Source organism: Primulina eburnea, chromosome 16 (genome assembly GCF_022965805.1).
Source record: "Primulina eburnea isolate SZY01 chromosome 16, ASM2296580v1, whole genome shotgun sequence".
Taxonomy (NCBI): Eukaryota; Viridiplantae; Streptophyta; class Magnoliopsida; order Lamiales; family Gesneriaceae; genus Primulina; species Primulina eburnea.
This window is the reverse complement of record NC_133116.1, coordinates 938,191-945,522: the sequence shown is the minus strand read 5'-3', so window position 1 is coordinate 945,522 and position 7,332 is coordinate 938,191. Positions and strand designations below refer to the sequence as shown.

Genomic DNA, 7,332 nt, shown 5'->3' with positions numbered 1-7,332 from the left:
ATTATTCAACCGACATGGGACATTTAACTACAATATGATCCAATCATAAATATTACATAAAGTATATCTTATTATATATAATGTGAAAATTCGATATACATCGAAATATATAGGCATAAAGTAAACCTGCTAATAGACTGCAATATACATTATTAATGATCCTCTTATGCATGTTAATAAATGGGCGTGAAACTACACACAACACAAGTTTTGCCTAATGTAGAAAAACCGTCGCTAAGGTAGCGTTTTTTGTAGTGATTCGGTAATAGTTTCAAGAAACCAAATCAAGCCAGATTCAAAATCCAGGAATCAGATTGAAAAGAATCTCTAAATTTTAACACCAAACACAAGTACAACAAAATCGTGACGAGTCTTTTATCATTTATATACGATACAATAATCTATTATTATTATTATAAAAGTTAACGGTAAAAACCGGCATCAGCTACAGATTATTGGTATCAAGCATCCCACTGTTACCCTTGGACGAATTATAAGGATCTAGTAACCGCTAGATGGACTTGTGTAGGAGGAGATCATAGCACCAATCGTTCCCAAAGATTTTACGGATTAACAAGCTCCTAAATGCAAGCATTAATGGCCATTTTTTTCCTTTGTCGAAAAGAATCTGCTAAACCCGCGACCTTGTTTCTCTGGTGTTGGGGTAGATGAAGAAGATGAGGAACCTGATTTTGAGGGATGATGTTTTGAATGCCTCGAGTTGATTGGAGACCTTGTTGGGTTGGTAGCTTCAGGGTCTGATGGATTAAACATGTTACTGAATTGATCCAAGGGGGTCTCTTTGCCCTTGTTATGTATACCGGAAGAAGAGACAGTATCCATTTCTGATGCTAGCAAATTCGCGCCACTTATGGATGGTTCGCCATCGTTTGAGATTTCGAATTTTTGAGCCCTCTCATCTCTTGCTGGACTGACAATCTCCGTTTGGGGACGGAATGCTTGCAACTGCTTACCAAGAAGAAGTATTGTTTCTTGACACTCTGCTAACTTTTCGGCTGCAGCAGCCAAATCCTTATCCTGAGGTTGGATATTTGATGAAGGAAACAACTGAAATGAGATTATTAAAATCGTCAAACACATATAAAGTACTTTTCGCCATGCAAATATGCAAGATCTAAGTAAATCAGATAACGTCATTTTAGTTTAATGGCTTCCTAGGGGAGGGATACAACGTTAAAAATTAGGGAAAAAAAGGTTTTCTTCTCCAGGAATGGAACCCAGATGACCATTGTTCGCTGCACATTTGTCTCCTAAAGGGATAATTGATTGTAGGATCTCTAATCATACGAAAAACAATATGGCATAAGCCTAAAGTACCTGGCTAGTCTTGTCACCATTATCAGCTGACGGAAAATTTTTGATCCTGAAATGTAACACGAAGTCAATCAAGATCAGGAGTCAGGACGACAGATAAATTAAAACCTTGCAATGTAACAATGCTATCTCACGCTAAAAAATACTTAAAGATAATATAGAAATCAGGAAAACACACTCGACATAAAAATAGAAACATACAATAGAAAAATCTTTCTTACTTTGAGATCAAGCTCTACAAAATAAGGCAAGAACTATCGTTTTCAGTAGTGAAAAATCGAGCTAGTGCAGAATCGTACGAGGAGAAGAAAACTATAGTTACCTTTGCAGCTGCTCCTGAAGATCTATACATTTCGCTAGTGCATTTTGATGGCTCTTTTTCTCCTCTTGTAGCTCAATATCCAAACTTTCTATTTTCTCGTGAAGGAGATCAACTTCAGTTTGTAATTCCTCTGCCCGCAGTTTCGAGTGATTTGTATGACTCAGCCATGCACTTGAGCTGCGTCTCAGCCAAGCTATTGGACTTTTGAGCTAATGAAAAATGTGACTTAATTTCAGATAGTTGCCGTTCAGTTTCTAGCAACTGAGATTTCGTGCTTTCAAAGTTTTCTTTGCATTCAGCAAGCTCCACAGCAAGACTATCCTTGTCCAACTTAAACTGTTGAAACTCCTCGAAAGAGCATTTCCATGATTTGGCTGTGGATTCAGAGGTCGGAACAAGATTCCCATAATGTGCGATATCAGGATCAAATGTCGAGTTAGAGAAGTTAGCACTGCCATTTGGATACCTCTCTCCTGTTGAATCTGCTGCAGCCTTGTTCTCTGGTAAGGCAATCTTGTCTATACAATCAGAACTGCCAGTTTCCACTTCACTATTTTTGACTCCCAGGATATTGAAGCGCAGCTCACTAGCTCTATTTAATACATGAGATACATCAAGTACAAAATTATTGAGATTAATCTCTCTGCTTATAGCTTCACTATATTTGGCAGAGAACCTATCAAGTTTCTGATTCAGTCCACCATCGGGAGATGTTCCCGGAATAATCTTTGCCTCATTACCAAGAATTATAATAAAGTCATAAATTTGAGAAAGAGCCGTTTCTAATTGTTGACTCGCAGTTTGAACAGTGTTGATACATGAGTTACCTTCCCCAGTAGAAAGGCCACTCACCGACTTGTGATGCAAAGTTTCAAGCATATCCTGCATTATACACCTAACATCCTCAACAATTTTTTCAATGTCATTTTGCTTATGCATTGATTCAAGTACCATTTGTATTTGGGATTGAAGCTTCACAAAGATCAGTGGGTCTGCCTGTAGTTCAGAATTTGCTAAAGTGGCATCGTCGTTAGGAGAAAGCAGAGCTTGCATTACTAGTTGCACACCACATTGAGAATGAGACGTATTTACAGCACGACCTGATATTTTTGAGCTTGAATCTATCCCATTAGATTCAGCTGGCAGGCAGGCAATTTTCTCCATCTCCAAAAAGTCATCCATAAGGTCCAGGTGATTTGTGTTTTGAGGCTTACATGGACCACCGGCATCCTTTCCCTTCTCGAGATGACATTGCTTAGTTGACAACAACGGAGTCCATGAATCAGTACAACTTACAACATCGTCATTTCCCTCTTCAGACATGGAGGTGAAACTACGTGGATTACTACTTCTTTTCTCACACAAACTTTTGAAAGCGACCTGAGCATTCGATCTTGGTGTACTCCTCTGTTCACCATTATGTGGCAGTTGGGCTTCTAAACACTGAAGTTTGCTGCTCGTCTGGGCACACAAACTCCTAGAGGCTTGCAATTCACTGTTGCGCTTCGAAAATGCTTCCTTCAGCATCTTCGTCTCTTCCTCCATTGTTAGTAGGCGTTCTGTGAGTAACTCATTTTCTTTCTGATACATCCGTATATTGTCAAATGAAAATTCAGGCAGTTGGCACAAATGTGGAGAATGAGACTTCACTGGAGAGCTCCTTATGAGGGATTCTCCAAAATCTCTCTCCAAGTTTTCAACTTCAAGTTTCATTTGAGTTACGGCAGCCGGACCAGGTAATTTCTTTCGAACAAGGCCTCGTAATCTTTGACACTCTGCTTCAAGCTTAGCAATTTTCTTTACTCCTTCCAGATGCTGCTTGTTCGCTACTTCAGCAGATCGCAAACTCATGTTCTTTTCCTCATTGCGAATTTCCACCTCTTTCCTAGCAATATGAAGTTCATACTTGAGAGAATGCACCTCTTTTTCATAGGACTCAATTTTGCTCTTCAAAAGTTCTATTTCATCTACAGCTTGTGACTTTTCATCACTTAGCTTGATTAAAATGTTAGAGCGCTCCTGCAAAGATCTCGATAGTGCAGCATTTTCAGCAGCGGAATTCAATAACTCTTGGTCCAAATGAGCTATTTTAGCTTCAAGCTCATGCTTCATCTTGTCAAACAGCTTTGCTTTGTTCAAAACAACTTCGTTCAATTTTTTCTCATGTTCTTCCTTCAAATTTCGTATTTGTCTCATGCACTCCTTGAGAGCCCCATCCAAATGGGTTGCCCGATCTTCGGCAGTTAACTTTAGCAGAGTAACGGATTCCAGATTATTTTTCAGAGTTGCAGCTTCCGCCTCAGCCTTTTCCCAACCTGTTCAAATAGTTGTTGGTGATTGATTCCATAAGGAAAAGGATGTGTCATAATTAGCTGATACCTGAGACAGCCTCTTCAGCAACTTTGACGTGTTGTTTCACAAGGTTTTCTTTATCAGTAATTTCAGTATGAGCTTCAGATAACTTTTCATTTAGTTCCTTCACCTCATTATCTAAGACCTCTACTTCTCCCTCAAGAGACTTCACTTGATCTTCCAACCCAGTTAGATGGGTATATGATTCGATCGATATTTGAACATACTTCTGCTTTTTATTATTGTCTTGTTTCTCCTGTTGGTTACCAGAACAATACAATGTATGACAGATATAGGTGAAGTAAACACCAAATGGTTGCAACAATTCAAGGAGTGGATGGAAAACTATCGATCTATAGGAAATCTCGTCAAAAAATGAACTGTAGCTTCTAATTTGTAGTAAAAAATAAAGAAAATAAATTACTAGTAAGGAAAAAAGAGTACAAAAAACTGGGTAAGGAGATTATTCATTTTATATAAATGAAACAGGGGTGAGGAAGAAATACAAAAGATTTGTATCATATGATTTAATCGACACAACTTTTAAGCAGTAGAAAAATGAAATTGTTCAAACCAAGAAATTGAGACCATCAGAAACACTCCTTTGAGAATACCAGTACTGATCCTCTGATTAGAAATTCAAAACACGTTGCAATTGTAACAAGCAAAAGATTGTACTCACAGAAAAGAATTGACTACAAGAATATGGATCAACCTTGTTCATTTGGGTGTCGTTAAAAAAAAGAATCAACTACAAGAATATGGATCAACCTTGTTGATTTGAGTTGCACCTACGTCTGAAGGCACGGCTGAAGAGTCTACGGCTGCCTTTTCCGCTGCTAGCTTGTCAGATGACTTTTTCTTCCAGGGCCAACTCCTTTTATCCATAGTAGGCTGTTGATACAAACAAGTTGTGAGACAAAAAGTTAAAAGAAAGGCCAAGATCTAAATCACTTGAACGGAGAAATGAAGACAAAGGTTAATTGGCAATAACAAACACCAAGGAATAGAAAGTACAGGTCCCAGGGAACAAACCACATTTTGTTCATCTAGTATCTGATAACAATTCATTTTACCACGCCAATCACATCATGAAACATAAATATTTCCAGTGAAGACTTTTTAACATCTTTTTGACCCGACGTCGTGTTTATGGAGATCTATGGAAGCATTAAAGATGCCATCTCAAGTGTCCACAATGCTGCTAACTTTCTTAATTAACATACTGTAACTGATTACCAAGAGAAGATGGATTTTGAAAGTTTCGACTATCTAAATCTAGCCCATCTGCCCATGTATTAGCAATGCCAACCAAACTAACTCCATCTGCCAAAAAAACCTATGAGCCACAACTTATTTAAGCACCTCAAGCATGTCATTCGGGACATGAACTTAAATTTATGAGTGAGACGAAATCAACAAACTTCCCATGAACAAGTTGGAAATAATCAAAAGAAAGTAAGAGTATACTTTCTTTATAAAAATACAAACTACTATTGAAACTTCGGCCCTTTAAAATTTCAACCAACGATAGTATTCAAATAATAGATATATATAGCAATTGATTTGTGAAATCAAAAAAGGATAAAAGACCATTAACGATGAAGAAGCTTGGACCTGCGAAGTTATGAACATTCCCAGATCCTAAGGGTGATGATTGGACGGCCAGACTAGCAAACGACAGATAACGTACTTTTAAATCTTCAATGCATTTTCTGTACTACAAAACTGTGGAAGCTATGAAAGCAAGCAACAAATCTTTATAATTAAAAAAATGTAGCTTGGACAAAAATAAGGATAGGCCACCAGAAACAATCAAAGTCGGAGTTAAAAACAGTGTCAGCCACTGAGATTGGTTAAATTGGAAACAGGTCTCATTACTCTGTCGCAGAAATTGGTCTAAATTGGAGTGGCAGCACATCATTACAAGGAAACCACTGAGATATGATTTCAATGGCGTGAAGAATAGTTTCAGCCATTAAGCTTTATTGCAATAAAAGTACCCAAAAGATGCAACTACTTTCTTGCGTCAAACCTCAGTTACATGTAATAGTTAAGAATTAAGAATTCCATGTCCTCGATATCAAACAACAATTAAAAAAAAAAAACTCACAAAACCAATGCAAGTACTCTACATAAATATATCACTACGAAATTACGAAGAAAAAACATAATTTTTCTATTATATATTTTGTTTCGTGGTTGAGGACAGACAATAACCATATGCTACAGATATACGTTTATCCTCAATGAATCATGCAGTTAGCTAAAAATGGAATCAAATAAGACAACGGCATCTTAATACAAATCAACTAGGATTTCGATTCACAAGAATACGAAACTGAAGCATATCTCCAACAGTCCAGCTGAAAATCAGATAAAACACAAACCCAGAAGCAAAGTCCCAAGATATGTGGTAAAAGGAGGCAAATAAGATGCAGCGGCAGCGGTAAAAGAGAAGCCCATAAGTCTCATAATGGGAAAAAGAAAAGAAATATAATTAAAATATAAGACCGAAAATATTGCTTTCCACGGCACAGAAAACAAAGCGAACCCGAGAATAATGAACCAGCCTCTGAATAATGTATCCTTCCCACTCAAGGATAATATCAGCAAAAAACACCAGGAAAAAAAAAAACAAATGTAAAAGGCAATCAATCAGATATACGCAACCCGTGCATGTCTTTTTGCTTGTGTATTTCGTCAAATTCAAACCACTTACGAGCTACTGATCAGTATTGTTAATTCCAGCAATGACGCTTCGATGAAAAAGTGGATTTGAGATTGAATGAAGAAAAAACAGGATCTGGGATTGAGAATGCAGCTGGTTCGGTGTCTGTTGAGCGGGTTTTGTAGAGAGAAAAAAGTGGTGGAGGAATGTATTTTCAGTGTTTGGTGTCACTTGCTAGAGAAGACGATGGAAAGGTCCAACTGTACATTAGCCTTCTTTTTAATTTTTGAGCTAATAAAATATTATTAAACTAAATTTAAAGTGTTTTTATGATTGGAAGAAAAGAATATAGTATATTTCATATGTTTTCTTTGTGATAACTAACAATATAGAATAATTTTTTCTTCAAAAAAAAAACAATATAGAAATAACTGATGGTAAATTTTTTTTATCTAAGTAAATTCCAAATTACTTTAATCATTACACACGATATGATGTTGAAAAACAATAATTACTACTAAAACAAACGATCCATTGTTATACAAACTAAAATGTCGATTACATCATTGACACAATATGTAACATTATTTTATATAAAATAAAATAACGACCGATTTTAGTCAAATAAAATTAACTCCTACTGTCTTAACAT

General features: G+C 36.7%; 1 pseudogene; it reads right to left on the bottom strand.

Moving 5' to 3' along the window:
- Window positions 1–292: 292 nt before the first annotated feature.
- On the bottom strand, window positions 293–6,944 carry LOC140816363 (filament-like plant protein 4; annotated as a pseudogene).
- Between the last annotated feature and the right edge of the window lie 388 nt (window positions 6,945–7,332).